This window comes from Microcaecilia unicolor, chromosome 2, assembly GCF_901765095.1.
Source record: "Microcaecilia unicolor chromosome 2, aMicUni1.1, whole genome shotgun sequence".
Classification (NCBI taxonomy): Eukaryota; Metazoa; Chordata; class Amphibia; order Gymnophiona; family Siphonopidae; genus Microcaecilia; species Microcaecilia unicolor.
In genome coordinates, this window is record NC_044032.1 from 417,774,335 (window position 1) to 417,801,017 (window position 26,683).

Consider the following 26,683-nt stretch of genomic DNA (forward strand, 5'->3'; position numbering starts at 1 on the left):
GATGATACGCTGTGGTGGTGGTGGTGGTGGGGGGGGGGTGATGCACTTTGGGGGATGATGCTCTTCAGGGAGGGAAGTGGGTGATGCATCAGAGGGGCCATAGCGGTGGCAGCCAACCTAGGTATGTTACTATGTTAATCTTACTAATGTCATCTGTTTCTACACAAAAAAGCTAGTTAGCGGATATGAACTAGAAGGTTTAAGGGTAAAGAGTGGGCATGGACTGCACATTGCATTTCATTCATGGTACCTATTGCATGCTGTAATTTCTGCAGTTAGCCCAAGTGCACTTACTTTCTGCTCAAGTGGAGGCGATAAGTGCATTTATAGTTGTTGTGAGTAATCATAACATATGTTTAAAAAAAACATTCTGTACATTAACTGTAGAATGCACCCCCAATGGCTTCTGTAAAGCCTTTGAACTTATTGCACATTTTTTTGCAGTTGCAACGTTTTAGTGAAATAACCCCTAAACCACTGTTTCTCAACCCAGTCCTCAGGGCACACCAAGCCAGTCCTTTTTTTTTTCAGGATATCTACAATAAATGCATACCAAGGAAGCAGTACATACAAATCTCTCTCATGCATATGAATTGTGGATATCCTAAAAACCTGACTGGGGTGAGAAACACTGTCCTACACATTCTAAAGCCTGTTTACCTTATGAAATGTTTATATGGACATACCCCAGGCAGATTTTTGCATTTCTCTCAAGGTAATTTGTGAAGTGTAGAGTTATTATTCAATTAAAAAAAAAGGAGGGGGGAGGTTTCTATAAATGGTGCCGAAACTTGGGTGCTGAAAAAAAGTCAGCACTAACCCCTGGATTCTATATAGTGTGACTTAAATTGCGTGTGCAAATCCAGTCATATTCTGTATTTGCACATGCAATTTAATTAGATAACAAGCGAATCAGTGCTGATAATTGCCAATTAACAAGCAATTATTGACACTAATTGGCATTAATTAGAATTTACGTGCACAACTGTTTAAGCATATTCTGTAGCGGGATGCACATAAATTCTAAGGTGCATAGCTGAAAAGGGGAAGTGGCCATGAGCATGGAATGGGCGGGTCACGGGCATTTCCAAAATCTATGAGCATTCTTATAGAATACATCCGATCTGCGCCTAATTTAAAAGTCGGCCCTTACAGCAAATTTTACTTGGCATGACTGCCCATGACTAAATTTAGTCACACAGATGGACGCTAGGCATATTCTAAAAAGTACACCTAAATTTAGGTTTACTTTGTAGAATATATCTAGGCGTATTTTTTTCAGGGCCGATTTTTTAAGCATGATGTATAGAATCTAGCCCTAAGCACTATTCTATATATGGTGCGTGCCTTAAACAGAATAGCATTTAACTTTTGGGCGCTGGACTTACACCTGGGCAGGTGTAAATGCCAGCACCTAAGTTAGGCAATTCTGTAATTCCGTGTGCAACGTTTTGGAATGCCTCCAACATGCCCCTGGCCATGCCCCCTTTTCAGACATGAACCAGGAACGTTGGACAATATTCCTTATAGAACAGCACAAAGCCAGATGTTAACCAAGCAACTTGCTGCCTGAGGCAAAGGATGAGATGCCCCCTGCCCTCCCTTCCTCTTCAAAATTACAATCAGAGAGTAAGAGGGATGAGAGTCATAGAAAATAATTAAGCAATTTATTACAAAATCAAGAAAATACAAATATATGATTTATATATTTATATATTATATGTACATAAAACCAAAGTTAAACAGCCTAATAGAGTTGAACCACACACAAAAGAAAAATGTCTAATCCATTCTACCAGGGCTGAGCCCTCTGGTGCTGGTGGTCGCCACGGCCTAGCTGCATACTTGTGGGGCCTGGAGTGAGTAGCACAAGTACTCACAGAGAAAGTCAGTGGTATGTAAATTATACAGAATATAATTATTCATTCACATGCTCATTCCTAGAACAACCAATAAACTCTCTAGCAATAATGGGTACTAAAGTAGAATGTTTCACTTTACAACTCAAAGAAACAAAAAAGCAGAAGTGCCACCTAACAACAAGCACACCAAAACAACAGAAAAAAGGAGAAGGGGGTAGACCAATGTGATACCAACACATGTAATTTATTAATCAACTGATATAACTTGACACAGTCCTGCATTTTAGCAGAACATATGCCTGCTTCAGGAGTCAAGCAGTATTTTCTGGAAAATAATCCAAAAGAGAGGGAACGAAGTACAAACTAAAGTCCAAACAAAAAATGGATGAAAAGCTGTGCTCTCAAAAGGCTCTGCTTTTAATACCACGTCACACCAGCACAGCTTTTCATCCATTTGGATACAGAAAGTGAAAGTGCCTTGGTGCTTTGTAGCTTTTACTATATGAGACGTGGGGTAAAGAATAATATATTGTAGAGGAATATGTTCGAGTTATTCCCCAAGTTTTCCACGTCATCACTGTGACCCATGACGCAGGTGCTAGTCACCGAAACACGGCCCGTGTCGGGTCTTTTTGTCAAGGCTCATTCATTAAAGAACTGTGTTCCATTTTTAAAGGCCCGTGGTGCTGTTTTTTTTGTCTGGAAAATAATCCAACATAGGTATAATTAATAAAACATAATGAAAATGATATAAAGAATATAATTATAATGAATTGTATAAAAATATATAATGTGTAATACACCACAAAACACAATAAAAAGGCTGTTACCTACATATATGCTAATAGTAAAGCATATCATTAAAAACATCATTAATAATATAATACAAAATCAATGAAAGTGAATTAAATAATAGATATCTAATGGGAACCCCATATGAAGTTAAAATACACATACTGACCAGAGCTGATGGGTGACAGTTGACATTGCAAAGACACTCAATAGGGCAACACATCGAAATTTCTAAAGCCAAAAATATACAGATATATGTAAAGTTATAGCTTGAAGTGATAAAAACATGGAAAAAGACTTACAAGACCAAATAAGAATCATTTAAAATGAATAAGAAAAATTCTTATCCATGTAAAAGAAAAAAAGACAAATGAAAAAAGGGGGGCCTGAAAATAAACATCATGGGGCCCTTTTACTAAGGAACATAGCTGCCCATGCGCATCCAATGTGTATCAAACTGACACTACCGCCAAACTACTGCATGCTCCGGGAATTAATTCCATTTTTGGCGTGCACCCAAAACATGCAGTAGAATATATTTTCTATTTTTCCACCACAGGGCACTTACCTGGCGGTAACCGGCAGTTTGCGCGTGCTGAACGCTTACCACTCAGTTAGCACACGAGTCCTTACTTCTAAGTCAATGAGTGAAAGAATTTTAAAAAATCCCTTTTTCCAAACAAGCACAGGAAATGGACCAGCGAGCGTCCAAACCACGAGTCTACACCAGCGCAGGCCACTTTTGAGCAGCTTTTAATAAAAGGGTCTTTTTGTAAATAAAGTGATATATTGAAAGCAGAGTGATATGTCACACTCACCGTCAATATAATTTTTAAACGAAGCATATCATTTATAGATCAAGCATAAAATGAAATTATATAGCTTATTACTAAAAATCCAGATAATACAAATAAAGACGTAAAGAAGCAACAGTGTCCTGTCACTGCGCCAAAAAAAAAAAAACAATGTGCATGTAGAAAAAATGTGCACTACCCAATCACTCAACATGTTCAAAAAATATATATCCAAAAGTCAAACAGAAAAGTGAAATACATAAAATGCTGCTATGTGACATTGAAATTGTGCAGAATTGTGACTGACACAGTGCTATGTGTTGTGAAATGCTGTTTATTTACCCTTACCAATGCGAGTACAAGGTAACCTGCCAGAACAAAAAACTCATAATTATTGAACATATGATTGTGTGCATTGATCTGAGATAAGAAAGACTAAGAGGTCATTTTATTAAGCTGAGGTAAAAGGGGGCCTGCGCTAGCATCAGCACATGTTTTTGACCCACTCTGAGGCCCCCCCTTTACCGCAGCGGGTGAAATGCTGTCTCTTAAAAAAAAAAGAAATGGCCGTAGGGTAAGTGAACCACATACCACATGGCCATTTCGGGCAGGGGGGCACTTACTGCCACCCATTGAGGCGGTGGTAAAGCTCCCACGCTAATCAAGCAGTAACCGGGCAGCATGTGGCACTGCCAGATTAACAGCGGGTAAGTACCAGCGATACAGAAATAGAAAATATTTTTGTAGTGCCAGAAATGGCGCACGCTGGGGGTGGGAACTACCACTGGGATCCTGCAGTAGTTCCAGATTGGTGCATGGCAAGCCCATTTATGCATGCCAACCCTTTAGTAAAAGGATCCCTCAGTGCATAATAAATCCAGAATTGTAAGTATAAAAGTCATATGTACAGAATGTGTAGAGAAACATTACAGACTGCATTTTGTGGACTATTTATCTCCAGTACGGAATCTGGGTTAAGTCACATTATTAAAATTCCGCTACTCATTATCAGCTTTCTTGGAATTTTTTGCAAGTGTACACCAAGGCTCATTAGTTCACACTCTGTAAAGGAAGCCCGAGGGCAATATAACATTGGCATCATTCCAGCTGAAGTATCCATCTGGATAGTGCATTTATGCTGTGAGATGGGGTGGGGAGAGGGGGTGAAATGAAAAAAGGAGGATTAGTGGCATGGAACTTAGTTTAAAGTTTTTTTTATGTTATAAAAAGGAAACATTTAATAGCAGGATTGAAAGATCCAAGTAAAGTTTATTAACTAATTTATGTGGAGCTGTTGGGTATAAAATTAAAATTATATTAAAAGAAATTGGAATTAAATTAAATACATTTAAGAGGAGGTTTGGGGAACTTAATCTGGAATTTAATTAAGGTATTGGGAGGAGTGATGAGAAGGAAAGGGTTAATGGAAGCTGGGATGTGATTGGAATTCTGGGAAGGCAGGAAGAAGAAAATGGAATGTTGAGGCTAAGGAGATATTCTGTGAAGAAGGGCTAGGGGGGTGGATGGTTGGAGTGGGAGCGTGGAAGTGTTAAATTTGATAACTTTGCATGAGAATTAGGGTTTCTTTCTTCTAAAGTGTTTTTTCTGTCATTGTACCTTTGCTGGTTACAGTCTGGTGATTCAGTTCAGCTGTGCGGTATGTTGGACCGGCGGTAGAGGAGGCTCTGGCAAGCAGTTTGTTCTGGAGCTTCTTTGAAGCGGCTCTGGTCGCATGCTGCTTTTGGGTCCATGTTTTGGTCTGATTTACTTCACTAGTTAATTTTCTCAGTACTGCTTCTGTTTGTTGTGCAAGCTTGACAGGGAGTGGAGTATGGCTCTGAGGCTCAGAGTGTCTAAGCAGTTAGCACTAGTATCTTCTGGGAAGCAGATCACTGGTAAGAGGAAGAGAACAAGGACAGGAAGAAATCAGCCTAGCAGCAGGTCTGAGCTTTCCCGCAGGGCCAGTGGTGTGCTGGAGCCGGCTCACACCGGCTCGTGAGAGCCAGTTGTTTTTTTTTTTCAGAATTTTGGGAGCTACTTTAACAACCGGCTCCCAAAATTTGGGCTCTGGACCCCTCCTGGCAGTGTCGACGGCGTCCCCTGTGGTTTTGGGCATCTTCTTCTCACACACAGCACTTCTCTCTCTTTCTCTGTTTCTCCTTCTCCTCCCCCCGAACCTCTCTTCTTTTGCTGCACACAAAACCACGCTTAATTTTTTTTAAGCAGTGTTAACACGTCAGCAATAATAGGCTGCTTCAGCCAATCCTGGGGGGTCTTCCTTCAGCCCTCAGGGGCGGAGCACGCTGAAGGAAGGCCCCTGGATTTGGCTGAAGCAGCCTGTTGCTGCTGATGTGTGCCAGCACTGCTTAAAGAAATATTAATCGCAGAAGACGGGCAAGAGGCAAGGAAGTGCGAGGGAAAAGAGCAGAGAGGTGCTACTTCAGGGAGGATGATGACAGATACTGCATTGTGAGGGGGGGGGGGGGGCAACAAGGGAGACAGCCAGCTAGGTACTGCATGTGGAAAGGGAGGGAGGGAGCGAGATGCTGCATCAAGAGGGGTAGGGTTGGGACTCAAGAGAGAGGTGCTGCTTGGGGGGAGAGCAACGAGGGAGACAGATACTGCATCATGGGGGGAAAAAGGGAGGGAGGCAGCCAGCCAAGTACTGCATGGGGGGAGGTTGGAGGGAGGGAGAGAAGTGCTGCATTGGGGGGGGGGGGGTAAGGAAGGAGAAAGGTGCTGCATGGGGAGTAAAAGAAGGAGAGAGGTGCTGCATTGGAGGAAGCAATGAGGGAGTCAGGTACTGCATGGGGGGCAAGGAGAGAGTGAAGTGCTGCAGGAGGGGTAGAAAGGGACAGAGTTGCTGAATAAGGGGTGGGTCAATGAGGGACAGAGGTGCTGCATCAAGATGGGTGCAAAGAAGCAGAGAAGTGCTGGACAGGGAGGTAACAAAGAGATTCAGTGAGGTGAGGGGAATGAGGAAGAGAAGGGCCACAGAGAGGGAAAGAGGTGCTGGACTTTGGGGGTGGGGATTGGAAGGACAAGAAAGAGAGAGAGGGGTGCCAGGACCTGTGGGGAAAGAAGGAAGAGGGAGAAGTACTGACCCTGCAAAGAGGAGCCAGAACAGAAGTGAGGGAAGAGAGAAGAATACTTGTTGGACCCCTGGGGGGAGAGAGAGGGGGAGATGCTAGCATGTGGCAAGGGGCATAGGGACACAGAAGAGATATGTTGGACAGGGCAAGAATAGGAACACAAAGGTGGGAGATGCTCAACATGGTAGGAAGACAGGGGGTGATGCTGGGTCAGACAGATAGGGATCCAGAAAGAAGATGGATGGTGGACATGAAGAGAGAGGAAGTGCCAAATGGACAAGTAGACTCTGGCAGAACAATTAAGGAAGAAAGAGGAAAGCAGAAATCAGAGACTGGGACCAACACAATAAGAACAATAAAATGACCAGACAATGAAGGTAGAAAATGACTTTTATTTTCTATTTATTGTTTAGAATATGTCAGTTTTTGGAATGTGTGTCTGCCAGAACTGGTTTTAGACATGGCTGGGGGCCTGGGGCCCACAAGAAAAACCTTTCTCATTGGTCTTCAGTGAGCAGAATAGCAGTGGTAAATCTCCAGCATTGAGATGGGCTACCTTTGCTAGCAAGGATACCAAGTCCCGTCAGCCAAATTAAATGGAGTGCCGCTGCTCCCCGCTGCTTGTTTCTTGCTCTGAGCAGCATGCCAGGACTTCTCGCGCAAATATGCATGAGAATTCCTGGCATGCTGTTCAGAGCCAGAAATAAGCAGCAGGGAGTGGCGGTGGTCCATTTATTTGGAGGTGGGGCTCGGACTCCCTGCCAGCAAAAGTATGTCTAGCATGCCCGCATGGGCAGGGGGACGGGGAGAGAGAGGAATGCATTACCCTCCTAGTCCACCCAGGCCCCCCCAAAATTACAGGGCTGGCTATGCCCGGAGAGAGAGCCTGTTGTTCAAAATGTTCCAGCACACCACTGCGCAGGGCCCAGCCTTTACGTAGGTCCATCAGGAAGAAACAAGCTTCAGTGTCAGTGGAAGCTGCTGATTTAAACAGACAAGCTGCTGGTGCAGGGATTTCTGCATTGCCTTCAATTACACAGCAGACTTCGGAGAGTGATGAGAGTTGTGGACTTTCGGGTACTAATGCTGTGGTTGTAGATGAAGGTAGCTCATGTTTGACTGTGCGGTGTAAGAGGAGTGTTAGGGGCGTGAAGGAGTGGCATTACAAAAGTGTTTGCGGAGTGGAGGAGTCAGTGGCGTAGCCAGAAGTCAATTTTTGGGTGGGCCAACAGGTTGGATGGGTGGGCACTAGACAGTGGTGTGCTGGTAAATGTTTAACAACAGGCTCTCTCCCGGTCCACCTCTGCACCCCCCCCCCATCCACCTGTGCACCTCCCCTCAAAATTGCAGAGCTGGCTATAGCCGGGGAGAGAGCCTGGGGGGGGGGGGGGGGGGCAATGCATTACTGTCTCCAGGAAAAAAAATTAAATGATCCCAGGTTCCAATTTAATTCATGTTTAATGTGGGATAAATGCCATAAATCAGTAATAAATATAAACTTTTAATGTTGAGCACCTGATTCTCAAAGTGGACATATTCAACACTATAATGAAATAAAATGATTTTTTCTACCTTTGTTGTCTGGTGACTGTTTTTCTGATCATGCTGGCCCAGTATCCGATTCTGCTGCTATCTGTCCTCTTAACTCCGTTTCCAGGGCTTCCTTTCCATTTATTTCTTTACTTTCCTCCTTTCTTCTTCATTTCTTGCTCTATATCCATAAGTAAAACCTGGGTCCTCTGCAGACTTGACTGTCTAGTGGATCCAGCTTCTGCCTATTTTCTTCATCCATGTGCAGTTTTTCTCCTCTCTTCCTTTTTCCCTCATCTCATCTCCTTCCTCATTCTTCCATCCCCTCCATCCATGTCCAGCATTTCTTCTCTCTCCCTTCCCTCTCTTCCATCCATGTCCAGCAACCCTCCTCTCCCCCTGTCCTTCCCTCCATCCATGTCCAGCAATCCTCCTCTCCCCTTCCCTCCATCCAGCAACCCTCCTCTCCCCATCCCTCCATCCAGCAACCCTCCTCTCCCCTTCTTCCACCATGTCCAGCAACCCTCCTCTCCCCTTCCCTTCATCCAGCAACCCTCCTCTCCCTTCTTCCACCATATCCAGCAACCCTCCTCTCCCCTTCTTCCACCATGTCCAGCAACCCTCCTCTCCCCTTCCCTCCATCCAGCAACCCTCCTCTCCCCTTCTTCCACCATGTCCAGCAACCCTCCTCTCCCCTTCTTCCACCATGTCCAGCAACCCTCCTCTCCCCTTCCCTCCATCCAGCAACCCTCCTCTCCCCTTCTTCCACCATGTCCAGCAACCCTCCTCTCCCTTCCCTCCATCCAGCAACCCTCCTCTCCCCTTCTTCCACCATATCCAGCAAACCCTCCTCTCCCCTTCTTCCACCATATCCAGCAACCCTCCTCTCCCCTTCTTCCACCATGTCCAGCAACCCTCCTCTCCCCTTCCCTTCATCCAGCAACCCTCCTCTCCCCTTCTTCCACCATATCCAGCAACCCTCCTCTCCCCTTCTTCCACCATGTCCAGCAACCCTCCTCTCCCTTCCCTCATCCAGCAACCCTCCTCTCCCCTTCTTCCACCATGTCCAGCAACCCTCCTCTCCCCTTCCCTTCATCCAGCAACCCTCCTCTCCCCTTCTTCCACCATGTCCAGCAACCCTCCTCTCCCCTTCTTCCACCATGTGCAGCAACCCTCCTCTCCCCTTCCCTCCATCCAGCAACCCTCCTCTCCCTTCTTCCACCATATCCAGCAAACCCTCCTCTCCCCTTCTTCCACATGTCCAGCAACCCTCCTCTCCCCTTCCCTCCATCTAGTAACCCTCCTCTCCCCTTCTTCCACCATGTGCAGCAACCCTCCTCTCCCGTCTGCCCTGTTTCCTTCCTGCCCCCCCCCCCCCGCCGTACCTTTAAATATTACAGTTTTGCTGCAGTCGCAGGCAGCCGGCATTGAAGATATCGGCAGGCTTACGCCGGTTCCAGCAGCCTTCCCTCTTCCCTCGTTGCAAGTCGAATGATGGCTCCGCCCTCGTAGATACAGGAAATACGTCAGAAGAGGGCGGAGCCATCATCCGATTTGCAACGAGGGAAGAGGGAAGGCTGCTGGAACCGGCGTAAGCCTGCCGATGTCTTCAATGCCGGCTGCCCGCGACTCCAGCAAAACTGTAATATTTAAAGGTACGGCGGGGGGCGGGGCAGTGGCGGGCTGGGGAGGCAGATGCAGGATCGGAGCTCAGCCTGCTCCCTCCGCTCCGCTGCCTCCACTGCTGGGTGGGCCTGAACCAAAACTAGGTGGGCCTGGGCCCACCCAGGCCCACCCGTGGCTACGCCCCTGGGAGGAGTAGCCTAGTGATTAGTGCAGTGGACTTTGATCCTGGGGAACTGGGTTTGATTCCCACTGCAATTCCTTGTGACTCTAGGCAAGTCACTTAACCCTCCATTGCCTCAAGTACCAAAACATAGATTGTGAGCCCTCTAGGGAAAGAGAAAGTACCTGCATATAATGTGTACAGCGCAGCATATGTCTAGTAGTGCTATAGAAATGATTAGTAGTATAAAAAAATGGTGCTAGTAACAACAGGTAGCAAAGCATTTAGATTTAGAGAAAAAGGTGAGGGGGGTGTGGAGGGTGATACTTTGCAGGTGTGTGTCTTCAGGCTTATGGAATTCTTCAGATTTATCAGATTTTGATTCATCCTCAGATGAGGAGCTGGTGGTCCCTAGGATGGGTTTGCTACCTAGGGCTGGGAGTGGTGTTTGTGGTGGGGTTTAGGTGTCTAGGAAAGGACATTACATTATACGAGATTGCACCTACAGATTCACGTTCAATATTTAATTGGTTGTTAGAGTGTAATATTTTTTCTAGTGCTTTAGGATAAGCAAAACCATCTTTATATCCAAGTCTTTTGTGCTACTCTGATATAATTTTTAGAGCTTACTGAACCTAGGCAGGATTTGGTTAGATCAATTATGATGAACATTCTCATAAGAGTTTACCAAAGGATAAGTTTGAAGCATGGGGTTCGGGAGATGTGGACTTCTGGTTGGCGGAGATGACAAATGTTAGCATGCCATTTTCTCAGTCAGGAGCCCCCATAGGAGGAATTGGATCTTTTATTTATTTTTTTTGGGGGGGGGGGCTTTTATTGGTTAGCCAGGTGTTATGAAACTTTGAAATTCTTTTCCCAGTTTGGGGGGGTCATGGAGGAGTACCCTGTGAGGCAAAAGGAGGAAGGCAAATTAATAACTGTTTTGAATTTAATGCTGGTAGATGTGAGTGAGTTGGATGGTGATTTAAGTACAGATGTAGTCAGTGTGATGGTGTATACCCTTTAATATGATGTGGTGGAGGTTGGGTTAGGGGTTAGAGGTCAGACCTTAGGAACCATGTATGTATACGTTGCAATGTGCATCTTTTGAGAATGCCGTGAATATGACTCACTGGGAGGTAATCACCAGCACAGCAGGAAGATGGGGGTTAGTTTCTGCATAGAGAAACACAGACTGCTTGAAGCATTCCATGTTCTGGACCTGAACCATAATACAGCTAAGTTTTTTACAATATTTATTCTCAATTCTCAACTTTCTGGCTACAAACTCTGCAAGGTTTATTTTCCATTGCCAGGCCTAGATAAAGAGAGAATCTTTAATCTTCAACTGGACTAATTTGTAATTAGAGATTACATTAAAGAAAATGCAATATTTATTGGGATTATTTGATTTAAAATAGAAAAGTTAGATTTCTAGTAAAACCTGGACTTTGTTTCACATGGAGGGGCATTTTCAAATGGCGCTGGCCATCTCCATGGCCGGCCATCTCCGGGGCCAGCTCCGCAAGTGGGCGGAGCCAACCATATTTTCGAAAAAAGATGGCCCTAATGGAAATCAAAGCCGGCCATCTCAAACCTGGCCAAATCCAAGGCATTTGGTCATGGGAGGGGCCAGGATTCTTAGTGCACTGGTCCCCCTCACATGCCAGGACACCAACCTGGCACCCAAGGGGGCACTTCTAAAAAGTAAAAAAAAAAATTAAAATAGCTCACAGGTGCATAGCTCCCTTACCTTGGGTGCTGAGCCCCCCCCCCCCAAAAAAACCCAAACCCACTCCCCACAATTATACACCACTACCATAGCCCTAAGGGGTGAAGGGGGGCACCTATATTTGGGTACAGCGGGTTTCGGGTGGGTTTTGAAGGGCTCCCATTTTCCACCACAAGTGTAACAGGTAGGGGGGGGGGGGTGGGCCTGGGTCCACCTGCCTGAAGTCCACTGCACCCACTAAAACTGCTCCAGGGACCTGTATACTGCTGCGATGGACCTGAGTATGATATTTGAGGCTGGCATAGAGGCTGGCAAAAAAGTTTTTAAAGTTGTTTTTTTGAGGGTGGGAGGGGGTTAGTGACCACTGGGGGAGTCAGGGGAGGTGATCCCCGATTCCCTCCGGTGGTCATCTGGTCAGTTTGGGCACTTTTTTGGGACTTGGACCTGAAAAAAAAGGGACCAAGTGAAACCGGCAAAATGCTCGTCAAGGCCGGTTTTCTTTTTCCATTATCGGGCGAAGCCGGCCATCTCAACGCACGCTTCCATCCCACCCCCATCCTGCCTTCGCTACCCTACCGCAACGCCCCCTTGAAGTTTGGCCGGCCCTGCAACAGAAAGCAGTTGAAGCTGGCGAAAATTGGCTTTCAATTAAACTGATTTTGCCGGCTTCAGGAGATGGCCGGCCAACTCCCGATTTGTGTTGGAAGATGGCTGGTCTTCTCGTTCGAAAATAAGCTCATTGCTTGCTCTTCCCAGAAAACATTTTTCATTGTGGCATTTGGCTGAATCTCTGTAGAACTTCTGATCCCACATACCCCACATCTCACCCACCCCTGGGTTTTCTAGTTATATATAGACAACAAATCATTAGTAATAGTCCTCAGCTACATCATAGTACACCTGTGCATACCATCTCCTACCTATCAAAATGACTTTTCATCAGTGTAACAATTGTGGTGCTTTAGTTCCAAGGTACACCATCTGGCAGTTTAAGGAGCCCTTTAACTAAGTCGCGTAAGCATCTACGCATGTCCAACATGTGCCAAAATGGAGTTACTGCCCAGCTACCTGCGTTGCTTTTGTGGTAATTTCATTTTTGGTGCGCGTCCAATACACGCATCCGAAAAATAATTTTTATTTTCAGACGCGTGTATTGGGCGCACACTAAGTGGTATTTGATGTGCATAAGTCATTACTGCCCGGTTACCATGTAAGTATTTACCACTAGGTCAATGGCTGGCGGTAAGGACTCAGACCCCAAATGGATGCATGGCAATTTTCATTTTGCTGCACATCCATTTTCGGCAAAAATTTTAAAAGGCATTTTTTTACAGATGCGCTGAAAAATGATTCTGCACGCGCCCAAAACACATGTCCACACTACCACAGGCCATTTTTCAGCGCACCTTTGTAAAAGGGCCCCTAAGAGGCATATTTTCAAAGCACTTTGGGAGGCTAAGTTCCATAGGTTTCTATGGAACTTTGGGAGGCTAAGTGCTTTGAAAATGAGCCTCTTAATCTTCCCCCATCTGTCTTCAGCTTACTAGCCTAAAAGAGGAGATCAGCAAACTTAGGCAGGAATTGGATGCAATTAAAACACCTTCCACCACTACACAGAACCATACCAATTTATCACCCCTGCCTCAAAGAATAAAACAGCTCAGGAATAGATGGTTCATAGTAGACTCCAGCAGATTAAGGCAGGTGACACAAAAGAATCCGCTCTCACAACTGCTACCCCTACATAATCCTTTTACTGCACTAGAGCATTGTGAGGCACAAACAATAGAACTGAGATGGAATGGAACCAGAGCCAATGAAGGTTGCTCCAGAGAAAAGACACTCCCAAAGCACAAATAAAACGCAAACCAGAAAATTGTTACTGTTAGGAGATTCCATTATCAAAGGCATTAACTTTGGAACACAGTTAAAGGGGCCCAGCAAAGTAAAATGCCTTCCAGGATCTTCGGCTAGCAGGAGTAATAGGCAAATACTGACTACAATCAAAGAATAGAATAAGGGTTCTAACACTGATGTTGTCATCCACCTGGGCACAAATGATCTACCCAATAATACCCTGCTTGTAGCACAGAGAGCTTTTCAGGAGTTAGGGGAGGAGTTAATACCTTTGGTACAGACTAAAGCTTTTTCTGGAGTTCTACCTACTTATGGAAAAGGAGAGGAAAGACTACAAAATACTGAGAACTTCAATAAATGGCTCAAAGCCTGGTGTTACCAAGAAGGTTTTAGGTACATTTATTTATTTATAGCATTTATATCCCACAATTTTTCACCCACGGGCAGGCCCAATGTGGCTTACAACAGTCTATATAAACATACATCAAGTCAGCAAACAAACAATCAATGGCTTAGAAGCGTAAGAGAGAGAGGGTAAAAGCAAGGAAGGGAAAAAGGGAAAGAGTAGTGGTGATCAATATGATGCCGTGACAGAGACAGTCAGAAGTAAAAGATGCTAGGTGGGTTTGGAGCATAAGCTTTCCCAAATAAAAAGGTCTTGAGGCGCTTTTTGAAGGTCGGATGATCAAGAGTAAGTTTCACCAATTTAGGCAGACCATTCCACAAATGAACACTAGTATAGGAGAAGGTGGATGCGTAGGTGGTCTTGTACTTGAGGCCACTATATACTGGGTAATGGCAATACTGGAATACTGGAAAAACTAGCAATACTGGAAAAACAAAAGACTATATTGTAATGATGGGCTGCATCTCACTGTAGCAGGAAAAAGAATCCTTGGTGAAAAATTCAGACATTATGTGTCTAAGCATTTAAACTAGAAGCTGGGGGTGGCATTTGGAAGCAGGTCAATTCAGGTAGTCACCTCCAACAAAAGACAAGCTACAACAGTAGTAAAAACAGCAATGAAAGCAACGATCCTAGCAATTCACTTCTTAGCAATAGTACAGTAAGTGAGACAAAAGAAACTACATAGAAGATGAGACTGCCACTGAAATTTAACTGGAAAGTAATGACCACAAATGCTCAGAGTCTAAGCAACTAAATTCATGATTTGCAAGCCCTGAGGATAGAGTCAGATTTAAATGTTGCTATCATGGAGACATGGTTCAATGATTCCCATGAATGGGATGCAAACATACCGGGCTATAATCTATTTAGGAAGGATAGAGATGGTCAAAAAGGTGGAGGAGTAGCTCTGTATGTCAGAAATAATATTAAAGCGACTGAAATTCATGGGATCTGGGGAAAAGAAGAAGCAATATGGATTGCCTTGAAAAGGGAAGACAGAACCTCTATCCACATGGGTGGTTTTTTACAGACCTCCGACACAATCAAAGCAGCTTGATAAGGATCTGGTTGCAGATGTCCAAAAGTTGGGAAAGAAAAGGGAAGTCTGTCACTGGGTGATTTCAGCTTTCCAGATGTGGACTGGAAAGTTCCATCTGCAGAATTGGAAAGCAGTAGGGAGATAGTGGATGCCTTTCAAAGTGCTCTGCTCAATCAAATGGTGATGGATACCATGAGGGAAGGAGCAATGCTGGATCTGGTGCTCACAAATGGGGAAATTATGTATAATGTCAGAGTAGGTACCCAACTGGGTAGTAGTGATCATCAAACAGTTTGGTTTGATATAACAGCTACAGTGAAGGGCAGCCACTCAAAACTCAAAAGTCCTGGATTTCAAACATACTGACTTTAACAAAATGGGGGCTTATCTGAAGAAATAGCTGAGGGGATGGGAAGATATACTAGAAGTGGAAAGACAGTGGCTGAGAGAAGCTATTAAAATGGCTACTGATCTTTAGGTGAGGAGAGTAAATAAAAGCAAGAAGAAAAGGAAACCGATATGGTTCTCCATACAAGTGGCTGAGAAAATAAAGGCAAAAGAGGTGGCGTTCATGAAATATAGGAAAACTCAAGAAGAGGAACACAGAAAAGCATAAAAGGAGAAGCTGATAGAAGTCAAGAGGGAGATGTGTCTAGGCAAAAGCAGTGGCGGAAGAGCAAATAGCTAGGAATGCAAGGAAGGGAGACAAAACTTTTTTCAGGTATATTAGTATATTCTGTGGCAACTAGCTTGCTGAGTAGAATATTCTAAATTTGAAAGGTAGCAAGCACAACTTATATTGCTTTTTTAAGTCATGTGGATATTGGAGGAAAAGACCTCAGGTGTTCGGCTCTTTATTGTGGATTTTTCCACAAAATTGCAGTGGGAACGTCTTCACTGGTCTTAAAAACCTCCGTTAATTATTTTTTTTCAGATTTTTATATTTTTACTATATATTTATTGAATTGCTCTATTTAGAGTTTTTTTTAACTGCTTTATTATATAAATGCTGTGAACTAGAAGGACATTTGATGTTGTTTGAAAGAAAGTATGAGGACACTTATCTGAGCTTAAAGGGACTTCTCGGCGGTCATCTCAACAGAGGGCCTCCATTTCACTAAGAGCTTCTTTGGGCGACAATCAACTATATATGTGCCTTTTCAATGCATACTCTCCAATCTGCATGTCCTATCAGCAAAGCAATGTATCCATAAGATATATAACTACATGACTTAAATTAGAGAGGATTCTTATCTAGGTTCATGGCAGTTTTTACCTAATTGCAAACTTGCTGATTATTTTTGCTAGGAAGCCCGATTCAAACATGGTGCCTACCTTATTTAAAAGGATGCTGATTTAACTCAATCAATCATGTACTCCCTGGTTGCTTCTTTCATTACATTGCAACCTATACGGTTGCTTGCTTTTAATCAGTACTTTGATTGTGCACTCTTTACCACCTATTGTTTACCTTCAAGTGGATATTGTTTAGTTACGCCTATAATGGTTCATGTACAAAAACACTTTCCATTCAACTTTACTGTTGAGCCCCATCAGAGATGAAGATTATAATTTATATATCTAACGTTGCTCCACTGGTAATAATTCATGGTCTCTGTTACCTCCTCGGATTGAGCGCGATATTTGGTCAATGGATATGCATCGGTAATCCTGAAATTAATGTCTTAGATTTATACTAATTCAACATTAGTCCCACCAACTGCGGGATTAAAATATATTTCACAAACAATATAATGTAACACTATTTTCTTCATCAAGTATTGTTTGTATCTGGAGTATATTTCTCTACCATTTAATACATTTATAACTTTAGTTACATGGAACCTCAGCATGGGGGTCTAGCGAACTATAAACTTTCATGTCACCAAAGACGTGCCCAAAATCGTCACTGGTCCCTTATTTGTTTAAATTATCTTTTCTCTTTTTTAATAATCTACATTCACTAGTATTCCAAAACCATTATTGTACCGCACCAAAATTGAAATTACTGCAAGGGCCATGCAGTAACCGGGCAGTAACTCCAATTTGATGCACTTTCGACATGCGTAGGCACCTGCGTGGCTTAGTAAAAGCACCCCTGGATCATCCTTTTCTGAATTTTTAGGTGGAGACTTGCTCTTTGTCTGGTTTCTTGTTTTAGTTTCTTTCAAGACAACTGTGGAGTGTGGCTAATCAGGTGCTTCCTACTTGAGCAAAGGGTATTAACTGGTGCTTTCTCTAAAAACAACTGACCAACTCTTTCTTGCACCCAGTTTCCATGTAGCACTTGACTGTCTGGCTGGTGGTGCATATATCTGGAGCATGAGCCAATGGTAGTGCATCTGTATGCATACTAGCATATGGATCACCACAGTGGTGATTAGCTTCCATGGCATGTTGTACTTTAGGCTTGCTTCTTTCAGATGAGATAGCCCCTGGCAAAGGGAGACATGCTTCCTCAGAATCTAAAGACTCCTCTGAGTTGGCTTTTGACTGTTTTTATTTTCAAAATGGGATTCAGGGGTGATCTGGAAAATGTCAGACTAGTAAACCTGACATCAGTGGAAACTATTATAAAAAATAAAATCACTGGACACATAGACAAATATGGTTTTATGGGACAGAGTCTACATGGATTCGGCTAAAGGAGATCTTGCCTCTCCAATTTGCTTTATTTCTTTGAATGGGTGAATAAATATGTGGATAAAGGTGAGCTGGCTGATGTACTGTATCTAGATCTTCAGAAAATGTTTGACAAAGTTCTTTATAGTAACATAGTGGAGGACGGCAGATAAAGATCTATAGGATTTGGTATCACTAATCCTTCCTTCAGTTTGCCCTTCCCTTGGTTCTACTGTGGTTTATTACTACTATTCCAACTGCCTTGTCACATTTCTGAGGTGTTTTTTTGCCTTTTTTTCTGCTGTGTTACACTGTTAGTTCCACCACCCCCATCTCTAAAAAATGTAAAAATAAATAGGTCAAAATTTAGTCCACAGTAGTGAGCAGCTTGCAAGCCACTTCCAGCCGCCTTTTCTCCAATTTGAAGAACCCTAACCGCTTTAGCCTTTCTTCATAGGGAAGTCATCCCATTCCCTTTATCATTTTTGTCACCCTTCTCTGCACCTTTTCTAATTCCACTATATCTTTTTTGAGATACGACAACCAGAATTGAACACAATGTTTGAGGTGCGGTCACACCATGGTGCGATACAAAGGCATTATAACATCCTCATTTTTGTTTTCCATTCCTTTCTTAATAATTCTTAATATTCTATTTGCTTTCTTAGTCGCAGCAGCACACTGAGCAGGTTTCAACGTATCATCAAAGATGACACCTAGATCCCTTTCTTGGTCTGTGACTGCTAACGTGGAACCTTGCATGACGTAGCTATAATTTGGGTTCCTCTTTTCCACATGCATCATTTGTACTTGCTCACATTAAACGTCATCTGCCATTTAGATGCCCAGTCTCCCAGTCTTGTAAGGTCCTCTTGTAATTTTTCACAATCTTCCTGCGATTTAACTACTTTGAATAACTTTGTGTCGTCAGCAAATTTAATTATCTCACTAGTTACCCCTAACTCTAGGTCATTTATAAATATGTTAAAAAGCAGCAGTCCCAGCACAGACCCCTGGGGAACCCCACTAACTACCCTTCTCCATTGAGAATACTGACCATTTAGCCCTACTCTCTATTTTTTAACCAGTTTTTAATCCACAATAGAACACTACCTCCTATCCCATGACTCTCCAATTTTCTCTGGAGTCCTTCATGAGGTACTTTGTCAAACACCTTCTGAAAATCCAGATACACAATATCAACTGGCTCACCTTTATCCACATGATTGTTTACCCCTTCAAAGAAATGTAGTAGATTGGTGAGGAAAGATTTCCCTTCACTAAATCCATGTTGACTTTGTCTCATTAATCCATGCTTTTGAATATGCTCTGTAATTTTGTTCTTAATAATAGTCTCTACCATTTTGCCCGGCACCGACGTCAGACTCACTGGTCTATAATTTCCTGGATCTCCTCTGGAACCTTTTTTTAAAAAAATCGGCGTTACATTGGCCACCCTCCAATCTTCCGGTACCACTCTCGATTTTAAGAATACATTACATATTACTAACAATAATTCTGTAAGTTCATTTTTCAGTTCTATCAGTACTCTTGGATGAATACCATCCGGTCCAGGAGATTTGCTACTCTTCAGTTTGTAGAACTGCCCCATTACATCCTCCAGGTTTACAGAGAATTCATTACATTTCTCCGACTCGTCTGCTTCAAATACCATTTCTGGCACCGATATCCCACCCAAATCTTCCTCAGTGAATACCAAAGAAAAGAATTAATTTAATCTCTCCACTACGGCTTTGTAATCCATGATTGCCCCTTTTACTCCTCAGTCATCTAGCGGTCCAATCGATTCTTTTGCCGGCTTCCTGCTTTCAATATACCTAAAAAAATTTTTACTATGTGTTTTGGCCTCCAACACAATCTTTTTTTCGGTCCCTCTTAGCCTTCCTTATCAGCGCTTTGCATTTGACTTGACATTCCTTATGCTGTTTCTTATTATTTTCAGTCAGTTCCTTCTTCCATTTTCTGAAGGATAGAGGGTATCCAAAACAAGTGATTAAAAAAGCATATAGATGAACTAAATTTAATGAAAGAAAGTGGTTATTATTTTTTACAGGATGCGAAGATTCAGATCTGTGTAATGAGGTTTTGTTCAAAGTACAATCAAGTAGCAAAAATTCTAAGAGATAATTGGAAATTGTTAAATTACATTCAGTATTCCAAGAAAAAGAATTGCATACAGCATTTTCAAGAGATAAAAATTTGAAGGAAATGCGAAGTCCTGCAGTTTTGACTAAACAAAAATAAGATCCTTTGTTAGTGGGATAGTTCAAATGTGGTAGCTGTTTAATTTGTAATATTACTCTGTAAGTAAAGGAATTTGTCAACCCTGTGGACTAGAATAAATATTTCATTAAACATTTTTCAAATTGTAAAACAGAGATTGTGATATATGTTGTACAATGTCTTTATCAGAAGTTCAATGTTGGGATAACCTCACGTTGTTTGTGAGTGAGAATAAATGAACACAAATCTAATTTAAATATTGGAAGAATAAATGAACCTATTCTTCAACACTATATGGACTTCAAACATGATTTCAAAGACCTAAGATGTTTTGTGATCAATGTGGAGCCATTTAACTATAGGGGAGGTGACAGAGTGAAGTGTTTAAAATCACTTGAACCGGCAGGTTTAAACAACACAATACATTGGAAACCATTTTTTTAATCCTTTGATATATCATCAGGTTTAAACAGAATTGATTTTAATTGATGTGTTTAGATGGAAGTGTTATACAATTTAATGTGCATGCATTGGCATTTTTGTTAAATGGTAGTGCCATTTTTGATTTCCATTGTAAAGCTGGGGAGAGAGGCTGTGAGACGTCTGATAGTAGGCACATACTTTTGAAATTTTCACTGTGTTTTGGAGAATAATGTGAATAAATGATATATAGATATATAGATATTTTTTTAGATGAAGACCAAAATATATGAGTAAGCTGCACTAATCAAATGAAAGATATATCCCTGAGGAAGCCTGATTTGCGTGAAACAGGACCAGTTGGATTTATAAAAATAGATAAGTGTAAGCTACTTTTCTGAGTTATGGTATGAAGAAAAGCTATTGAAAGAAAAGTGATTGAAGAAAAGTTAAATTAACAAATAAAGTTAAAAAAGCCCATTTTGTATCAATGAATGATACATAACCACAACTGACTCTGATGAATGAGAAATTTGCAGAACATCAACAGCGGTGGTTTCTGAGGTTCTTTCCCTATAAAAAAAACAGTAAGTGTTTATTGTTATTTGATTAGACCTTTTTGTCTTTTTGCCATTGGATTTTGGTCTTACATCTCTCTCTCTTAATTCAGAGTATTAGCACTTACTACCACCCAATGAGGTGGCGGTAAGGGCTCCCACACTAACCTGGCGGGAACCGAGCAGCGCTGATACTGCCAGGTAAGCCCCTGCAGTATTAATTTTTCAAAAATTCTGGAAGTGCCAGAAATGTCATGCACTGGGGGCGGAACTACTGCCAGTGGCCACCTTGGGTCAGCAGTAGTTCTGGGTTGCCACACGATAACCCTTTAGTAAAAGGGCCCCTTAGTGTCTTGCAATGTAGTTCCTCTATTGCTGCCTGCTACTTTCTCAATGCCTTGAAGCATAGGAGCCAACTTTTCAAAATTATTGGGGGTGCTAAGCCCAATGGAAATAACCCCTCCCTGGACACATACAAGGAATTTTCTCAATATTGGGGGTGCTCAAGCACCCACAGAGTCGGCTCCAATGCCTTGAAGTGTTTTCCCTTCTGCCAGTTTCATGGTGTGAAGAAACAGTGTGTTTTAAGCCTGTAAAATTTATTGGATATTTTCCTGTATAGATTATGTTCTGAAGTGTATTTCTCCTATTTGGCCAGCAGATGGTATATGTTTATGCTTAAAGCTGTTATAGAGGACTAACTTCTCTTTCTTTTAGGGGCCCTTTTACTAAGGTGTGCTGAAAAATGGCCTGCAGTAGTGTAGACGCGTGTTTTGGGTGCACACAGAATCATTTTTCAGTGCACCTGTAAAAAATGCCTTTTAAAAAGAATTTCCGAAAATGGAAGTGCAGCAAAATAAAAACTGACGTGTATCCATTTTGGGTCTGAGACCTTACTGCCAGCCATTGACCTAGTAGTAAGGTCTCACTGGGTAACCGGGTGGTAATGGTCTACATGCGTAACATGCCGATTACTGCCTGATTACCGCCTGCGCACCAGAAAATAAAAATATTTTCCTGTGTTTGTAGTGGGCACGTAAAAAATAGCGCAAACAGAGAGGGTGATACAGCATACACAAAAAATATACTCCTTTAGTAATCGCCGTCAGTCGAATAAACAAACGACTGACGGCGATTACTACAGGAGTTTCATTAAAGTACCGTCCTTGTTGACAGACGACGTTCGTCTACAGATCTTATTTCTTTTATTTTGAGGATTTGAACATCCTTATTTTGCATATTTTACAATCACACCCTGACCCCTGTGAGACACGTGCTGAAACACGGCCCGTGTCGGGTCACTTGTTAATAAAGGACTCCTGTTGTCTCAGTCTTGAAGGCCCAGTTGTGCTTCTTTTGTTTGGCATGTAAAAAATGAAATTACCGCACAGGCCACACTGTAGCCAGGTGCTAACAAAGAATTTCCGCTTGTTGGGCGTGTGTAGGCGCTTACGCGGCTTAGTAAGCGGGCCCCTTAGTTGGCACACAGATAATATAGGAAGTGTCTTGCACTGATATAATCAGTTTTTATTTGAAACTTGATAGTTCTGGGCTCTGATTAGCCTGGAGTTTTGAACTTACCCAGCAGTGGCTGACTGTTGCTTCAGTTTCAGCCCAGAAGGAGAGAGAGATCTCTTTGCTGAAGCTCTGTGAACAGATATATGTCCTGATCTCTCCAGGTACTTTCTAAGAAGGTTGCAAGTGTTTAGTTAGTGTTATAATTGATCCATATTTCAGTTAGCTGTTATAGTTTGCCAATTGCACTATTTTGTTCCACTGTTCAATATATTTTTAAGAGAATAAATATAATTGTTTGTTCACCCTGTTTGTCCACAATAGGTGGGAGGATGGTGTAAGTGTAGAGCACGAGCGGCAGGTGCAGGCAGACCTGAGCTGTGCTGGAGATAGACCCTCTAAATGGCCACGGGTTAATCCCAGATAGATGTCTAGGTGTTTCATGACACATGGTTTTGCTGTCTCTGATCCTTAAGTCCTCTCTCCAGTAGGATTTTTCCACACCATTTTCCTTGGTACCAGGAAAATTCACCACTGACTTTGCCAATCAGAAGTATTTTGTATGCCATGACATCACCTATGAGAAGCACAGCTCTGATGATCTCTTTGCCTATTCTTTTCCTTTATAGGAGGAAGAGGTTAAGGAGCCCAGTATTATAATGAAATAAGGGGTTTTGTTTAGGAGGACATTTTGCTTTGGTATGAAAGCCAAGGGCAAATTTCAAAGCTCTTGTTCATTGGTTTTCACTTCTACTGGGATCCTCACATCCTGGTCCTCTCATTCCTAAGTGGGAACCACACATACACACACAGTCATGCACACACGCACATATACACACACACCCCAATCAGCTCTGGAACATGTAGACAAGCACACATCCCCAGCTTTGAATCACAAACAGTGGAGGGCACATCTCACCTGTTGTAATGCTCCTTGTTCCACATGCGGGGCCCAAGAGGCAAGCAGAGTTCCAAAGTCTCAATGCATGCTAGTGCAGGGATGAGGGATTTAGATTTGTTGGGAACCGGGCAACATTCTGGGAAAGGGGATCCTGTTCTGAAAGGATGGACTCCACCTTAACTGGGATGGAACCAGGTTGCTGGTACTAACTTTTAAAAAGGAGATAGAGCTGCTGTTAAACTAAAATGGGGGAAAGCCAACAGTCGCCCAGATGTGCAAGGTTTGGTTTGAAGGATGCTACTGAAACAGGACATTTAGGGAATCTCAATAGAGAGGTTTCAACAATGGTGAAAGAAAACCAGGTGTATTTAATGACAGAGCAGGGTAAAGGATGCACATTATCTCCATCAACTTCTAAGAAGCTTGTCGATGCAAGGAAAACACACAGTTTGAAGTGCCTACTACTACTACTATTTAGCATTTCTATAGCGCTACAAGGCATACGCAGCACTGCACAAACATAGAAGAAAGACAGTCCCTGCTCAAAGAGCTTACAATCTAATAGACAAAAAATAAATAAAGTAAGCAAATCAAATCAATTAATGTGATCGGGAAGGAAGAGAGGAGGGTAGGTGGAGGCGAGTGGTTACGAGTCAAAAGCAATGTTAAAGAGGTGGGCTTTCAGTCTAGATTTAAAGGTGGCCAAGGATGGGGCAAGACGTAGGGGCTCAGGAAGTTTATTCCAGGCGTAGGGTGCAGCGAGACAGAAGGCGCGAAGTCTGGAGTTGGCAGTAGTGGAGAAGGGAACAGATAAGAAGGATTTATCCATGGAGCGGAGTGCACGGGAAGGGGTGTAGGGAAGGACGAGTGTGGAGAGATACTGGGGAGCAGCAGAGTGAATACATTTATAGGTTAGTAGAAGAAGTTTGAACAGGATGCGAAAACGGATAGTGAGCCAGTGAAGGGTCTTGAGGAGAGGGGTAGTATGAGTAAAGCGACCCTGGCGGAAGATGAGACGGGCAGCAGAGTTTTGAACCGACTGGAGAGGGGAGAGGTGACTAAGTGGGAGGCCAGCAAGAAGCAGATTGCAGTAGTCTAAACGAGAGGTGACAAGGGTGTGGATGAGGGTTTTGGTAGAGTGCTCGGAAAGAAAGGGGCGGATTTTATGGATGTTGTAAAGAAAGAAACGACAGGTCTTGGCGGTCTGCTGGATATGAGCAGAGAAGGAGAGAGAAGAGTCAAAGATAGGAAGCAGAGAGTAGGATTGCGTGGCCAGTATTCTCAGTGGAGGAGGGTAGTTAGTGGGGTCCCGCAGGGGTCTGTGCTGGGTCCGTTGCTTTTTAATGTATTTATAAATGACCTAGAGATGGGAATAACTAGTGAGGTAATTAAATTCGCCGATGACACAAAATTATTCAGGGTCGTCAAGTCGCAGGAGGAATGTGAACGATTACAGGAGGACCTTGCGAGACTGGGAGAATGGGCGTGCAAGTGGCAGATGAAGTTCAATGTTGACAAGTGCAAAGTGATGCATGTGGGTAAGAGGAACCCGAATTATAGCTACGTCTTGCAAGGTTCCGCGTTAGGAGTTACGGATCAAGAAAGGGATCTGGGTGTCGTCGTCGATGATACGCTGAAACCTTCTGCTCAGTGTGCTGCTGCGGCTAGGAAAGCGAATAGAATGTTGGGTGTTATTAGGAAGGGTATGGAGTCCAGGTGTGCGGATGTTATAATGCCGTTGTATCGCTCCATGGTGCGACCGCACCTGGAGTATTGTGTTCAGTACTGGTCTCCGTATCTCAAAAAAGATATAGTAGAATTGGAAAAGGTACAGCGAAGGGCGACGAAAATGATAGTGGGGATGGGACGACTTTCCTATGAAGAGAGGCTGAGAAGGCTAGGGCTTTTCAGCTTGGAGAAGAGACGGCTGAGGGGAGATATGATAGAAGTGTATAAAATAATGAGTGGAATGGATCGGGTGGATGTGAAGCGACTGTTCACGCTATCCAAAAATACTAGGACTAGAGGGCATGAGTTGAAGCTACAGTGTGGTAAATTTAAAACGAATCGGAGAAAATTTTTCTTCACCCAACGTGTAATTAGACTCTGGAATTCGTTGCCGGAGAACGTGGTACGGGCGGTTAGCTTGACGGAGTTTAAAAAGGGGTTAGATAGATTCCTAAAGGACAAGTCCATAGACCGCTATTAAATGGACTTGGAAAAATTCCGCATTTTTAGGTATAACTTGTCTGGAATGTTTTTACGTTTGGGGAGCGTGCCAGGTGCCCTTGACCTGGATTGGCCACTGTCGGTGACAGGATGCTGGGCTAGATGGACCTTTGGTCTTTCCCAGTATGGCACTACTTATGTACTTATGTACTTATGACCCCAAGGTTTCGAGCTGAGGAGACAGGGAGAATGAGAGAGCCATCAACAGAAATAGAAAACGGGGGGAGCGGGGAGGTGGGTTTGGGGGGGAAAATGAGAAGCTCGGTTTTGGTCATATTTAATTTCAGGTGGCATTGAGACATCCAGGCAGCAATGTCAGACAAGCACGCTGAAACTTTGGTTTGGATGCAAGGTGAGATATCAGGGGTAGAAAGGTAGATTTGGGAGTCATCAGCATAGAGGTGGTAGGAAAAGCCATGGGATGAGATTAATGAACCAAGGGAAGAAGTGTAGATAGAAAAGAGGAGGGGACCAAGAACAGAACCCTGAGGTACGCCGACAGGCAGAGGGATAGAGGTAGAAGAGGATCCACCAGTGTGAACACTAAAGGTGCGGAGGGAGAGGTAGGAAGAGAACCAGGAAAGGACAGAGTCCTGGAATCCAAGTGAGGACAGGGTATCGAGAAGTATGCTGTGATCGACAGTGTCAAAAGCAGCGGAAAGATCAAGAAGAATGAGGATGGAATATTGACCTCTGGATTTAGCCAGTAATAGGTCATTGGAGACTTTAGTAAGCGCAGTTTCGGTTGAGTGGAGAGGGCGAAAACCAGATTGTAGTGGGTCAAGAATAGCATGTGAGGAGAGAAAATCAAGGCAGCGGCGGTGAACAGCACGCTCAAGTAATTTGGAGAGAAAAGGAAGGAGGGAGATGGGTCGGTAATTAGAGGGACAAGTAGGGTCAAGTGAAGGCTTCTTAAGGAGAGGTGTGACCACAGCATGTTTAAAGGCAGCAGAGACAGGTAGAGATAGCAAGGTTTATCTTTTGAACCTTGTTGTGAAAGAATTCAGCAAGGGTCTGAGGAGATAATGAGGGGGGAGTTGGAGGAGGGGGCACCTTGAGGAGAGAGTTCAATGTGGTGAAGAGAAGTCGAGGATTAGAGCCAAGAGAGTTGGTCAGTTGGATATAATAATCCTGTTTGGCACATAAAAGAGCAGATTGGAAGGAGGTCAGCATGAACTTAAAGTGTAAGAAATCAGCAAGGGCCCGAGATTTCCGCCAGAGGCGTTCGGCGGAGCGGGTACAGGAACGTAGGTAGCGGATATTAGAATTCAGCCAAGGTTGGGGTTTTGTACGCCTTACAGG